Here is a 15,577-nt window from a genome sequence, read left to right as displayed (position 1 = left end):
ATAAGTGTTTGTTGTAGAATGTGCAGCATGAAAGTAGCCTGCATGTTTTGCATAGAACTGTTTTATGCATCTGCATTTCACAAAGAATGACAAATTGGTATACGGGACAACAAATAAAATCTAATGTATAGAAAAAAGATAATAGGATATGCCCATGACAATAAGAATGATAAAGGACTTCACAAAGTCAATTTATTGCTAAAGTGTGATCTTAGAAAATTGCTATTGTGCACCACACTAAACAGAACAAATTCTGTCAAAACTTACTTTTGCAAGATCCCACAAATGTTTTGCAAGATCTTGAGAGTTTTTTTCTTTGCATTTATCATGCTTCCATCAATACCTGTAAAGCTGTACAGAGTACTGCAGCTGGTTGTTAATGAATGCAACAAAGACCACCAGATCAAAGTACACCTAGCCACGAGTGTTTCCCCTTCCACTGAGCACTATCTTCATCTCGCAAAATACATGTTCAAATTTTTTTTCTTCAATGTGCCTTGCAAGGCTCCATAACATACCTATCAATCTGTGAGCATTTCTCAGAGGCTGCAGCAACTGCAGCTTTTGAGGAAGTTGCAACAGCACATTTGTGAATTCTCACGCGTAGCCCTACAGGAACACCCACAGTTACAAATACCATAGCGACCAACATCAGTGCTACTACTGCCCACAGTTCATGTAAAGGAAACATAACGGTGTCATACAATAAACTACAGAATCAGCATTGTTGTCTGTGAAGGTTCTCAGTCATTCAGGTCATCGTAGTCAAAGGAGCTTGTAAAGAAAAGCGTCTGGACTTCTTTAAGTTGCTTGAAGACGTTTCACCTCTCATCCGAGAAGCTTCTTCACTTCATCAGCATTGTTGCACAACCGTGTATTCAATCTTGTTACCCTTCTTTAAAGTCCACCACCTGTGCTGCAAGTGAAGTTGAGGGCAACTGTGGCTCAGGGAGTTGGGAAGCACATCTGTAACCGGAAGGTTGCCGGTTCGATCCCTGGGCTCTCTGTCCTGGTCGTTGTGTCCTTGGGCAAGACACTTTACCCTACCGCCTACTGGTGATGGCGCGATATGGCAGCCTCGCTTCTGTCAGTCTGCCCCAGGGCAGCTGTGGCTACAACCGTAGTTGCCTTCACCAGTGACTGAATAGTGGCATTGTAAAGCGCTTTGGGTGCCTTGAAAAGCGCTATATAAATCCAGTCCATTATTAACACATTGGAAGTTGTGGCACTTCTCATTATTTGACGTGCACAGCCGCTCTGTGTGAGGGTCAAACATTTGTTTATTCAACACCTGTGAAGGTATCAGAAATCGGCTACTGAGAAAAAATGCATAGATAGCAAGAGAAGCAAATTAAAGCACTGCACGTGCTTTACGTGCTATGACATGCTGCACGTCATAAAACCCAGTTTCTTGATTAACATTTTTAAGAGTTAAGTTGTAATACTTTTGTGCATTATTAAAACAAATCCTAAAATTCTGTATCACTGTGCTGTTACGAGAAGGTAGCTTGAATGTAGGTATCTGGCCCTGTGTAAATCTTGAGCATGAGTGATGTTGTGGGACAGTGCACCAACTACACAGGTACAGTGGCGTGTCTAGAAAATTTTTGTTGGGGGGGCCAGGTAGGGGCACAGATTTGGAGAAGGGTGGCAGATTTAATTGGCAGATAATGTTTTTAAAAAAAAATTCTACCAACCCTTAACCATAATTCAATAATCCTATAAACCTAATAACCAAATGCACTTTTAACTCTTATTAGAATGAGATTTTAACCACTACGGTGCAAAGTTTTTAGATACTGCGTTGATAAAGTACAAGAGATACAATCAGTGCTTTGTCAGTGTTTACTCAGCATTCAAGGACAGCAATATTTGCATAGTATTTTTACTGACATATACTGCACATATGTTTTGGGCAAAAACATTTTTGAATATTAAAATACGAACATTTGTAGCAAACAATTGACAAATTAGCCATTCCAATGCAAAACTTTCTCTGCCTGTTAAAAAAAGAAGATAATCTTCTCACAAACTGGTGTTTGATTTTGAAACAGGAAAAAAGTGGAGAAACAACTGAAAAGACTAATATTTGAATAAAACCTGAAAGCAAGTAAATACTTTCTATGCTGCCTTATGGTAAACTTTGGTAATATTGATAAAGAACAACACTGGCTGATGATGAAATACATTCAGCTGGCATGGTGACACTGCCAGTATAACCTGCAGGGCTGGACTGGGACAGAAAATCGGGCATTTTGACTACAGACCGACCCACCAGGTATTAAAGCCATAAAGCCTTTGAATGAAAACAAACCCTGTTGTGACAGTGATGTACAGTCTTTTTGGTATATGTATGATTTCTATACATTTTACGTCAGATAAAAACTTTGGTTGTAAGATTTAGATAATTATTTAATAAAAGCTAGATATTTTAAATGAGAATAGGAAAGAAAAGTATTTCTTTGTGCCCCCTTTCCCTGTTAATGCCCTACCTGGCCCCCTGGCAAAACTTTGCTAGACCCGCCCCTGCACAGTTACCAGCTGTCAGCTACATAAAAAAGGATCCTGGTGGGTGGTCTTCACGTTTCCCTCTCACCAGATATCCAAACCGACATCATGACCAGCAGCTTTACAGCTGTGGCTCCAGCAAACATCAGCTGATACTAGAAATTAATATTAAATAAATTCTAACAACAGCCGATCAAGCTTAAACGTGCTGCTGTTGTTTAGCGTGACATCTGCTGGTTTCGTCTTTCTGGCGCAAAGTGGGCGATAAACAAACAAGAGAGAAAAGCCGATCAGCTGATCATCGATCAGTTTCATGATTGAAGTAGCAACAGGAGAGGGAGGATGAGAGAAGAGGCAGCTGTGCAGCGTAAAGACAGAATAAATCCAGCTTTGTGTCTTTTTCCATTCTAGCTGAAGTTCGGGACAAACTGCGTCTCTTCTCAGCTCAATACGAAACGTGTAATATTTTCTCTGATTGAGGGACCATTCCATTTTTTTAAGGAGCCGTTGGCAACTCTACTAACTAACCTTATGAATAAAATAAAGTTCACTATCAGTAACATCATAGCAACCGAACAGCTGTATAAAAACTCCAAGCTGGCTAGAACGCAGTATGAGTTATTGCAACTGACAGTAAAAAGTCAGCACAACGAAAATAAACTCCACCTAAACTTAGTTCATATCTGACCCAGATAGACTGCAGGTCATAACTTCTTACCTGAAGTTCAGTTCACCTGACACTCGGACTGGCGGCTGCCTCGGGGCTCTCCTCCTGCCTCCCCTTCCCTCATCCACCTGCTGCCTCTGTGGAAGCCCCGCCATAGCCACCACCAAACAACGGAGTTATTTCTACACATCGACCTGCATCTGGCCAATCCACCACCTCTCATTGTTCATGCCCTTACAAAAATAAATAAAAAAGTTTCCTGCAGTGACGTCTTTCGTGCTTGGCTCTCCTACCTTTGCTAACGTGATGCACATAGCGCAGAAGCCGATGCTGCATTCACTTACACTCGGATATCTGAGCGTCACCGTGAAAACATAATCGGACATTTGATATTTGATTGAATTTTATTGTTTTGCCTTTGGGGTGGCACCTGGGGTGGCCAGTCTGGTTGGGGGGGTGGCCTGTGCCCCCCCAGGCCACCCCGCTGGACACGCCATTGACCATAGCCAAAGAAAGCTCGTTTATGACCAGCATCATGTAAATAAGCGCTCTGAACGTCAGCCACAAACGAAGCCGAAGAAAACGTTAGCATCATTTCCTGGTTGCTGTGCGACAAGCAACTGTAAAACTCGAAGCTCTGAACGCGGTCCTCTGTCATATAAATCTGCGAGTGGTCTCTGCGTGAGGCGAGCGGCTTTTCCCGGTGAGTGAGAGATTGAGCGTGAGGTCCGGAGCGCGCACAATGAATAAAAAGGGCTCTGAGAAAACACGCCATGTGGTAGCCTGGCTTAACAAAGCGGAGTGGGATCAGGTTCGGGACTACCTTTACTCGATGGACTCCTCTCTGCAGAGGTTTGCGTTAGAGAGGATATCGGCTTGGAGGGCCAGGTGCGCTGATAGTTTTCCCGTGGCCGTGGACTGCACAGCAGACCTCGTGCGCTGCCAGGTGCGGGACCGGTCCGGACAGCTTACCGGAGATGACTTGACCCTGATGTACGGGACGGCCCTGGTAAGATTTTTTAATCTTATCACGGAGCGCCAGCAGGGGAGAAAGGCCCCGCCGCTGAGGCAACTGGCTGGAAACTTGAACATCCCCGAGTGGGTGGTGGATCTGAGGCACGAAATCACGCATCGGACTCTTCCTTCTTTGAAATGGTGCCGAAAGGGATGTAAGGTGGTCCTGGAGTGGCTCCAGCAGGAGTTTTGGTCCAGACAGCTGGGAGGAGGCCCCGATGAGCAGCTCGTTGCCAGGCAGAAAGAAGTGGATGCCTGCAGAAACGCTCGGGAGCTGCTGATCTCTTTTCAGAAGGACCAGTACCAAGCTTTTGATGATGGGTCTCCTGAAGACAAGGGGAAGAGCTTGTGGCAGGCCCCCTTAGCAGACATGAGTTCGTTGCTGGGTGAGATCAAGCAGTTTGCACTGGGGTCCAGGGAGCTGTTGATTGATGTGCTGCTGGAAGACGGTTTTCTTGTTCCTACCATGGAGCAGCTGGAAGCATTAGGCTGTGCAACATCTGACAGTGCCAGTCCCACTGAGCCCAGAGTCCCACAAACCTTCCTGCGCTTTTGGCTGCCCCTGCTAAAGATGCTTAACTCTTCGTCTTTCATTCACCTCTTCCTGGAGAAGCTCTTTGTGGAACTGAAGCTGCTCAGCAAAGAGCCCAACGGTCACAGGTGTTTCTATATTTCTGCATGGATTTCAGAAGTCTTCCTCTGCAACAACAACAAATTTGAATATCATTTTGAGACAAAGTTGCAGAAGAAAGCCAGAATGAAGGACAGGATTTTCATCGACCGCATCAAGCTGAGGTGGCAGCAGCTTCTCTCTGCATGTCTGGATGCCCCCTGCATCAGCACACCTCACCTGATCCAGCTAGTCCTGGATGACATGGAGCATCCCCCCCCTCAGGAAACCAGAGAGAAGCTGTTCCAGCTCTGCTCCATCTACACACAGACAGAGCGCTCAGAGGCCAGCACACCTCTGCAGCAGCAGCAGCCCATATATACTGTGAGTATGCTGCTGGACCAGATGCAACACTCCTCACCGATGGACTCGGAGAGAAGTGAGGACCGCAAATGGGCAGACGTGCAGGCTGAAAGAGCACTTGCCCTCAGACACGTAGCAGCATCCCCGGGGCCTCGGCTCCAGCCCGGCCAGCTGAGGGCCTCCTCTGGAGCAACAGCGAGCTCAACAAACTGAAATGTGGACTGAAGCTTTTTTAAGTTACTTGTGTTGTTTTTGTTACTTGTGTTATTTTTTGTTTTATGTTAAATGGTAAATGTTTTATGTTAAGCACAAGATTGTTGTTGTTGTTGTCATTCCAGCCTCCGCTGACTCTTGTTGTGCTAGAAGCAGTTTTGAAGCAAAAATACAATATTCAGAAGACAAAATGTTGTGGAATTTTAACCATGAGCACAGTGCAGGTTCAGCAGTTGTGATTGTTTCTGTCCAGTCGAGCTCGTTAACTAAACATGTTGGCAGAAGCAGAAATAAAACTTTCAGAAGACAAAATGTTCTGATTTAAAGAAGGACCAAAGGAAGGAAAGCATAGGTTTTGATTAAGTCTGATAAACTAGAATTATAATTTATTGTTACATTAAAAGGAGCAAAATGAAATAAAAAGGCTATATCAAAAACAGGTTATAACATAGGAAATGTGAGGTTTTAAAATGAAGTTAGTGTCAGCGTTTTAAGAGAGTGGTAAAATGATGAGTAACGTTGAAGAATATATATAAATACAAGTCTATAAGTCAAGAACATAATTAGGATAAGGCTTTTGATTAAAGAGTCCCAACTATGATAAGTTAGGGAGATGCAGGAAAAGGTGTTTTGTTTCCTTTGCAGAAGATCTCGGCGACCACAGGGGGTGAGGATCCTGGAGGCCCGAGGCCGGATGGACCACAAGAGAGGGTCAGAGCGAGGACACAATGTATTGCGACCTCTGGTGTACCAGAGGTCGAGAGAGGGAGTGTGGAGCAGGGAAATTATTTTACTGCTATTGTTAAATAATCGTCATCGTCACCATTGCATTAATAATATAATCTGCAGCATTGATATTGCATTCAGAGGTTTAAACAGTGTGTGTCTTTCAGAAAGACTAAGTTGCAGAAAGTTTGCATTAATGAAAGCAGAGTCTAAGTTATTCTGAGGAGCAGGTTAGACGAGGCTATTTGATGAGCCTCTGGTCTGGTGGAAGGTCAGAAGTGCAACGGGTGAGATGAGAGAGCATTTGAGGACGACATATACACACACACACTTAGTTAGAGAGAATCATTTATAGGTGAGAGGTTAGTTATGTTTACTCGCAACTGTGAAAGAGGAACAGTTTCTTGTTGTCTCGGCAAGAAAGAGGAAATACCTGGTGTGAATACGTATGAATGGACGGTGACTGGACGGACGAACTGAACTAAGGTTGGACCAACTGGACACTGAGGTAAAGACTGGACTAAGGCTAAGCACATGACTGATGACTGTTCTGTTTTAAGTTCATTTTCATGACATAGATTGGATCATGAGTGGGGAAAACTGAGCATTTTTAGTTTTGTACATTATTTTGACACATGAAATGTGTCAAAATAAAGGGGGGATTTAAGGTTTAAGTTGAAATGGGTTTAGGATCATTTTAGGACTTTTGGGGTGTTTGATGATTTAGATATGGTAAAACTGAGGCAGACATTGTTATTTTCATGTTTAAGTTGAAGGATTAAAATGAACTGAATCCTGGTTAGAAGATAAACTCTTTACACACATAAAGAGCATTTAGATTAGGGCTGAACGATATATCGCATTTGCGATAATATCGCGACATGATCAAGTGCAATTTTCTAACCGCAAAGGCTGCGATTATACTGCGATTATATTATACAATTCATGGGCTGCATCCTCCTGAGGCCGCATTTGTAGACCGATTACGTCACAGCGACGCGCCGAAGGCTGTCCAAATTACTACCATATCCCAGAATTCATAGCGCGGCCCAGCCAAACTCCAGTTTCCAGCAATGGCGGCCGCTACTAAGTTTTAAAATTACTCATACTAATCTTTCTGGGTCACAAAATAAACTTTTAACATATTTTCAGGCGAGAAAGTAGTTGTGTAAACATCAAATATCTGCTCGGTTTATCAAGATATCCCATATTTGCAAAAGTGCTTCGACGTTTTCAGAGGCGTCTGCTACCCACCAGCTCGACAGCTAGCCGGGAGCTCGAGGGTTACTGATGCGGCCGAGAACGGCACAACTCCCGGCACATCATTTTCAGATCACCGCGGAGTTTCGCTGCTCGGGTTAAACGTAATATATAAGTCACTTAGACAACCTAAAAATGTTATTGTTGGGCTTTTTTCAGTGTTTTGTTTGTTCGTGAGTAAATCGGTTTGGCTGAGATTAAAGTTATTAGATTAGATAAAATAAAACTTTATTAATCCCCCGGGTGGGTTCCTCCTTGGTTTTCACACAGCTGACTAAACGTCAAACAGAAAACTTATTAAACAGAAGTATGAGACAGTCGAGAATTTACACCAGTGTCTGGTTATATTTTAGATAGCAAGAAGCAGACGGCCGAGTTTATTAAACTCCACCGAGACAGCGGTGACGCTAATCAGAACTAGACCGTCCAATTTCACGCCTTTAAATTTTAAAGGCGTGTTTGTGTGTGTGTTTATACAATTGCTATTATGTTTGCACTTTATGTGTAATGTTACTGACTGCAGAGATCAGTAAGATGTGTGTATTTTTTATTTATTAGTTTTATTTATTTAATATTATTTTTTAATTGAATGACTGTCTAGTAGTTCACAGATGTCGAAAAACTGAGTGTGGTAAAGCCACTGATTTTTTTTATGTATATTTCTGCAATCTGCACATTGTACTGACTTTCATTTTAATGTTTACACCAGGGTTCCTTGTCAGCACTTTATGCTCAGATGTTTGTAAGCTAAAAATAAACTATTGTGTATGTTCAAATATACTGTTGTGATTGAAGAAGTTAAATAAAAATGTCAGTCATCAATTCATGCATCACCTCATGTCATCATAACAGAGGTCTGTCTTCCAGGAAAGAACAGTTTAAAATTAATGTAATATAGTATTGGCCATACTATATGATGTATTGCTTGTCTTTGTTTAATAATACAGAAGACAAAGACCTTAAAAAATAATCGCATATCGCATCGCAATATTGGGGCAAAAAATCGCAATTAGATTATTTTCCATAATCGTTCAGCCCTAATTTAGATTAAGTAAAGTTAATATAAAGGATAGAGCCCAGAACATGATATCTTGAACCAACTTTGAATAATTAAGGGAACATTAGATGAACACAGTAGATTAGTGAGGTGTACCAGAGAGAGGCTTTTTGTTTTCTATCCTTTACAGGAGAACATTCCAGTAACACAGCGACCACAGGGGTGGCAAGAATCTCCAGTTTCGCAAACAGGTCACATCTGGATTACACGCTGTGGACAGGGCGACCCCGGAGGCAAAGGTGGTGTGGCTGAAGGTGCTCAAACGCAAGTGGAAGGAGCCACGCTGGACTGGTCCATACGAGGTCGTTGCCAGGACAACTACAGCAGTCCAACTGAAAGGGAAGGGCGACACCTGGTATCACTGGTCGCAGTGTGCACCAGCACATGAGAGCTTGGTTGAGGAAGAGGCTTCAACCAACACAGGTGTCAACAAACAGAGACAGAATAAACCCTCTCACCTGTGCAACAGGCCATTCAGTAGTCCACCTGGAAGGCTGAAGAAAGAAGAGCAGCAGCGGAGAAGGTCGTCACGCCATCAGAAAGGGGCAGTGATAAGTTAAAGGCTCCACAAAGAGGGGAGTTTCAGTCCAGAATCTAAAATCTATATAACAAGTCTAGAATACAAAGTTTATATAACATGATGCAAACAACCGAATCAGAGACACGTAATGGGAAGAAACGTATTAAAATGTTCCTTACAACTACATGTGTATTATATGCGATAATAGTAACCATGGCTCTGTTGTCTTTTGTCTGTATTTTGCAAGGCACTCCGGACCCCTTGTCTGAACACGGAGGCCAGTCCAGCCCAGCAGTTCCTGAGACTGTAGGTCCTAAAACAGGATCGCTAGAAAGACAAAAGCGCGAGGGGTCAGGTAAAGGTGATGAATGTCTCAGCAGAAATAATGGCATAGAGTTGAACTATGTTAAAGGGTCTACCAGCTCATTCATGTTAGATTTGTGTGACGTCATTAAATGTACAGGAGCCAGTAGTAGATGGAAAGTGTCAGACAACAGTGGGACCATTTATGCCAAAACAAGATAACTATGCATGTTTTAAGTTCTCTACTGATAATGAAAAGTACAAGGTGGGAGAGATCGATCCAACTTGGTGTGCTGTCACACTTCAGGGACGAACCACCAACAATGTAAGCGGCCCTAGCACGGTAATTGGAACCTGGGCAGGAAGTGGGCTCTATTATTATCGTGGGGAAAATACTCTGTTGGTTCATGTTCCTATAGGAAGCGTAGGGACATGTGCGATGGTGCGATTAGGAGCTCCACTCATGCTGATTGGGAATCAGGTAAAGGCTATTCCACAACGCAACACACGTACTCTAGCCGCCAGACGTCTGAGACATGTTTTGGTCAAAAGAGGGACCCAAGGTACACATGCTTATGATCCTCGCCTGAACTCGCCTAGGGGAGTTCCAGACGAATATAAGCTGGTGAATCCGATAGCTGCAGGATTTGAGAGTATATTCCTTTGGGTAACACCTAATAAGAATGTTGACCGCATTAACTATGTTCATTACAATCTGCTGAGACTTTCTAACCTAACCAGGGACGCCATGATGGGGTTCGCAGAACAATTGGGTCCAAGTTCTCTGATGGGAGTTCAAAATAGGATGGCGCTTGACATGTTATTGGCAGAGAGGGGAGGTGTGTGCTCGATGTTTGGAGATATGTGCTGCACGTATATCCCCAATAATACTGCCCCAGGTGGCTCAGTAACCCGAGCTCTGCAGGGCCTGAAAACTTTGTCTAAAACCATGCATGAGCACTCAGGGGCCTGTTCTTCGTACCGCGCTAAGTGAGTTAGCTGGATGAGATTGTTGACGATTTCGCGTGATCCTGGATCGTTCGGTTCCCCGAAGCCCATCCGGGACTTGCTGTCATAGCAACAGAGCCGTAAGCGTAAACCTGCTGGGGAGCAGGTTTACTTTATGTAAACAGGATTAGATCGCGGCCACGCAGGTATGTCCGCGTCATTCATACGAAAGCAACAGCGATATTCCACCACTGTTTCACCATAAATAAATAACATCAATGTAACTAAAGATAATGCAGCACTTGATCCTTTTATTGATTTCACACAGATACATACAGGTCATTCCCTAAAAAAGGGAAATGTACTATTAACATTCTATTACATGTATGTGATTATTACAGATGTAATTCATATTTCAGAGTAGCAATTGTAAATTACTTCGTGTAATCAAGATGAGAGACCACGGCTATAAAAGCGAAGGTGGATTTGGGAAGTCTGTCGCAGTCATATCCTGTCCGTTTACGCGAGCAACCCATTGCAGAAGGTGCAAGATTGATAAGGAGAGTCCTCAGAATTCAGCGTATATTGCGGGACAGACAGGATCCTTTAGCTCAGCGCGACAGTGTGCTCATAGAGAGATATCGATTTTCCCGTGAGGGTATTATTCACTTAACCAACTTGTTGACGAGGGGGTGCAGGACCACCACCTGTCTTTTTTTGCTCTGCCCTTTTCTTGGTTGCTGTTATGAACAAACAAACAGAGTATTCCAGGGTCTCTTTCCAAGAGACGACAAGCAATATAAGTGATAAATATTACCATTCTGTAGAATATTCTTATATTTCACTTTTACTTGTTCCCATGTTCTAGTGGGTCCTGTTGTGGCTCTAATGTGAAAGGGGATATAATATAACATATTATAATATAATATAATGTAATATAATATTGGATAATATGGTGTGATATGATAAATCTACCCTACCGCCTACTGGTGTTGGCCAGAGGGGCCGATGGCGCAATATGGCAGCCTGGCTTCTGTCAGTCTGCCCCAGGGCAGCTGTGGCTACAACCGTAGCTGCCTCCACCAGTGTGTGAATGTGAGAGTGAATGAATAGTGGCATTGTAAAGCGCTTTGGGTGCCTTGAAAAGCGCTATATAAATCCACTCCATTATTATTGTTATTATTGAATTACTTACGAGTTTGATTTGTCAGCAACTTTCTGCCAGCCCTCTCTCCTTGCTTTTGCAGCCTTTGCAGTGTTCCCTTGCGTTTTAATTAAACTCTGAAACTCCTGAAATCCCTCACTCAAGAGTTCTTGCTCTGCTGCCGAAAAATACCGAGCGCGCTCCTTCGACATTTTCGCCGACCAATCAAAGGGTTGCCGATCAATGTTTCTACTATCGATGCGTAGCCCCTGTTGGGCCACCCAGTGATCTCACATTACTTCATCCAGCTATACTAATCGTCAACAACAGGTGTGTTCGGGGAACCGGAATAGCGAGCTCAGAGTTAGCGCGATGATTTGGTCTTGGATGTTTCATTTGATCTTGGATGTAGTAAGCGACGTACGAAGCACAGGGCCCAGGTATTGAAAACCCGCTGGCATCCTGGATGACATCTGTGTTTGGACAATGGTGTGGCTATATCAGTGATGTGCTCATTGGCTGTATTTTTGGGAATATTGGTCATCGCTGGTTGTTGTATCATTCCTTGTGTCAGAGGATTGTTGGTAAAGATAGTGGCGAGGGTTACGAACCCTGGCTGGGTTGAGGGCATCTACCAGATGAACCTGGAACCCATAGAGTGGGGCAGGGAGTGATACAACATGAAGTATGGTGACATTCCTGTGGGAATGTCAAAAGAGGGAATGTTGGGATTCAGAGATTCTTTTATTACTACCATATAATTTGCCTTATGAAGAATGTATTAATAACATGTTTCACAGTATCACTTATCAGTAATATTTCTTACAGGGTTTATATTGCATTGAATATGTCTGTCATCACATTGACCTTTCTATTTTATAGGTTGAGTTCATTTTATACACAATGCATAAATGTGCTTGGTTAAGAGTTGATGTTCCAGTCTAGAAGGTTTTAAGCTTCACTGGTGAGAGTGTCCAGATGATACATGTTGAGGGGAGATGAGAACATAGCAGGTTAATTGCATGCATGCTTACAATACACATAGTCAGGTTTGAGTGAAGGCCTAAGCGTCTTCTACTCCAGTCTGAGACTGGCTGCTAAAGTACTTTACTTAGTGATTAATGACGAGGGTCCAATTATTAGCTCTCAGAAATGCTAAGACCTGAAGTTATTACCTTAAAAGGCAAGTAATGAAGAAAGGAGAAGTTATATGTCAGTTTATAGTTATTAAAAGTATATGTGATGTACCCTTGTTTGCACGAATTGAACTTTTGTCCATCTGTCACCCTGTATTTTTGAACTGTATTGACGTAGGTGTGATATGTTATCCTATAAAACCAGAACCCAGTGTATTTTTGTCAGAGCAACCCATTCTGTATGCTGACGGTTGGTTGTTCTCCTGTGATAATAAAACTCATCGTTTGATTGCACTTTTCCGGAGCCTCCGTTGTTTTTTGTCTGGTCTGAAGTTGATCGATTTCGCAACAGTATGCACAAATATGACCCAAGATGGGACTCGCCAACCTGGATTGACTCAATAGGAGTTCCCAGGGGAGTTCCAGATGAGTATAAGTTAGTTAATCAGATAGCGGCCGGCTTTGAAAGTGTGTTTCTATGGATAACTCCGAATAAAAATGTCGATCGCATTAACTATGTCCATTATAATGTGTTGAGACTCTCTAATCTCCCTAGGGACGCGGTAGAAGGCCTTGCGGAACAATTAGGCCCGACGTCGTTAATGGGAATCCAGAATCGAATGGCCCTGGACATGTTGTTGGCTGAGAAAGGTGGTGTCTGTGCCATGTTTGGGGACATGTGTTGCACGTTCATACCCAACAATACTGCACCAGACGGTACGGTTACTAGGGCGCTTGAGAGTCTGAAAATGTTATCTAAAACCATGCATGAGCAATCAGGTGTGAACACTGGACCGGGAGACTGGTTCACGTCTGTCTTTGGGCAATGGAAGAGTGTTGTTATGTCTGCCATGTTTTCTTTTGTTGTTTTTCTTGTCATATTGATGATTGGATGTTGTCTCATCCCTCTGGTCCGGCGGCTTTTAGTAAAGATGCTGGAGAGAGCCCTGAGCTCAGGCTCAGCAGGTTCAGCTGCGCCGGAGTCCATGATGCCTTTGAGGGAGATTGTAGGCTGGACGGAGGAGTGAGACAAATCCTGGTGTAAGTTGGGCTCGCAAGCGAGCCCAAGAGGAGGAGTTGTCAAGAAAAACATGTAATTTCACTGCCATTATTTCATTATTATTTCATTAGTCTGCATCACTTAGTATCAGTTGATCATCACCATTATCATGTATCATTTATCATTTAGTAAATCTGCTTAATCTTGTATTCCAGAGCACGCAGAATAAGACACATTCCTCTGTAATATTCTATTGTGCAAAAACCACCAGCATCTCTGTGGCTCCAGGCGGCCCAAAGTAAAGTCAGATGAGGACAGCGACCTTTTGTTGGCCTGGACAGACAATCTCACAAACTGCACACTCGGACACACAATTGTTTAGACCAGATGTTTTCCCTCATCCATATCTGGGAACATAAAGCCTGAGAAAGTGTTAGGTTTCTGAGAAGCTGAGTTCTAGGAAATGTTCTGACGTCATATTAGGCTATAAAGCTTTCTGTAACGAGCAGAGAAGATCGAAGACCGGCTTCCCACACTGTATAACTGTGTGTGTTTAATAAATCACTTTTTGGACACTTCTGGGGACTCTGTCTGTGCTTATTTTTCCTTCCAAATAAAAAGAACCTTTACAAAAGAACTGTGCATTTCGTGTTGTTAAGACTGTTTCATCTGGGACCATTTTGCAATCTAACGCAAGCTTAATTAAGGATTCTGTTTGTTTTATTCCTTCTAAGCCCAAATGAATTTCTTGTGAATCTGTCTACTGTGAGCCTGGTGATTTTGTTACTGATGCCTGACTGCCAACTGTATAAAACAAAAAACTACACACAATATTCGAAGCACATAGCGCACAGTCGTAAATTCACCCTAATTTTGGTATGATCTGAGCTCAGGCACTGGGTGACTGAGCATAGCACTTACGCATGTGAGCGAGGGGGGAGAAACTGCTGCAGGAGAAGCGTAGACAGGCAGACAGAGGAGAGCTTAAGTTTGACCAGGTACCAAAGCAAATCATTCATACTGTACAAATAATGTAAATATGACGGTGTATCACAAAAGATTGATATCAAACTGATCACTTGACCCATATTACGTTACTTGCTCTTGGAGTGAATCAACAAATGGGGAAATGAAAATCCGAACAACAACAATGATGTTTTTTTAGAGAGTCTTAGCTTACATGTGTGTTTATTTCATATTTTCAGTTGTTTCCCTCCACGGCTAAACAAAGCACTGTAATCGGTTTCAGTTATGTACTGATGAACACAACAATTGACACAAGTGGCTTCTTTCAAAGAAAAAACTCAGGTAGATTTTATTTTATATATTATGCTTTGTATGTTGTTCAGTATATTTCTATGCAAAACAAGAGGAATTTCAATACACAGCAGTATATTCACAGCTGAAACCAGATATTTACATACACTTTAGGGAAAAAACATAAAAACTTTTTTTTTTCTGTTAAACATCAATTTAGAGTGAACTTGCAACTAGAAGATCACTGGCTGCTCTCTGCCCAGCATGGAGGTCACTGCAAACTCTCGGTACCTCAGCAGAGCTGGCAATATCATCAAGGACTACTCTCACCCCAGCAACCAACTGTTTGAACTATTACCGTCAGGCCGACGGTACAGGTCACATAAAACCAGGACAAACAGATTCAGGGATAGCTTCTTTCCCAGAGCTATCACCGTAGTAAATAAGAACAAATACAATTGAACCTATTCCATACCGTCACTGTCATTATATTATGCTGCTATTCATACTGTCATTATATTAATGCTGCTATCCTGTATATATTGTACAAACTATTGTTTGAGTACTTACGATTGTTTTTTTGTACTTTTTATATTTTACATTTATATTTATTATTGAAACTTGCACCAAGGGAGTGGCACTCCAATTTCGTTGTACTCTGTACAATGACAATAAAGGCTATTCTAACTTGTTTTGTTTTAGATAAATAAATATTGAAATATCTTTTGAATTAGTTAAATGTCAGAATATATATATATAGAGAGAGAGCTGTCTATTATTTATCACTTTCATCAAATTTAGGAGTACATATACACTAAGTTTATTGTTAATTAAGAAGAAAACTGCAGATG

The 15,577-nt window shown here is 42.4% G+C and overlaps 1 pseudogene; it reads left to right on the top strand.

Annotated features, from left to right (window-relative positions):
* The first annotated feature begins 3,917 nt into the window (after nt 1–3,917).
* Nucleotides 3,918–5,398, top strand: LOC146620737 (ribosomal biogenesis protein LAS1L-like; annotated as a pseudogene).
* Nucleotides 5,399–15,577: the final 10,179 nt, after the last annotated feature.

The sequence above is a fragment of the Diplotaxodon limnothrissa genome, linkage group LG12, assembly GCF_057381915.1.
Source record: "Diplotaxodon limnothrissa isolate DT_005_m linkage group LG12, D_limnothrissa_male_GT1.1, whole genome shotgun sequence".
NCBI classification, from domain to species: Eukaryota; Metazoa; Chordata; class Actinopteri; order Cichliformes; family Cichlidae; genus Diplotaxodon; species Diplotaxodon limnothrissa.
This window is presented reverse-complemented; position numbering and strand designations above follow the sequence as displayed.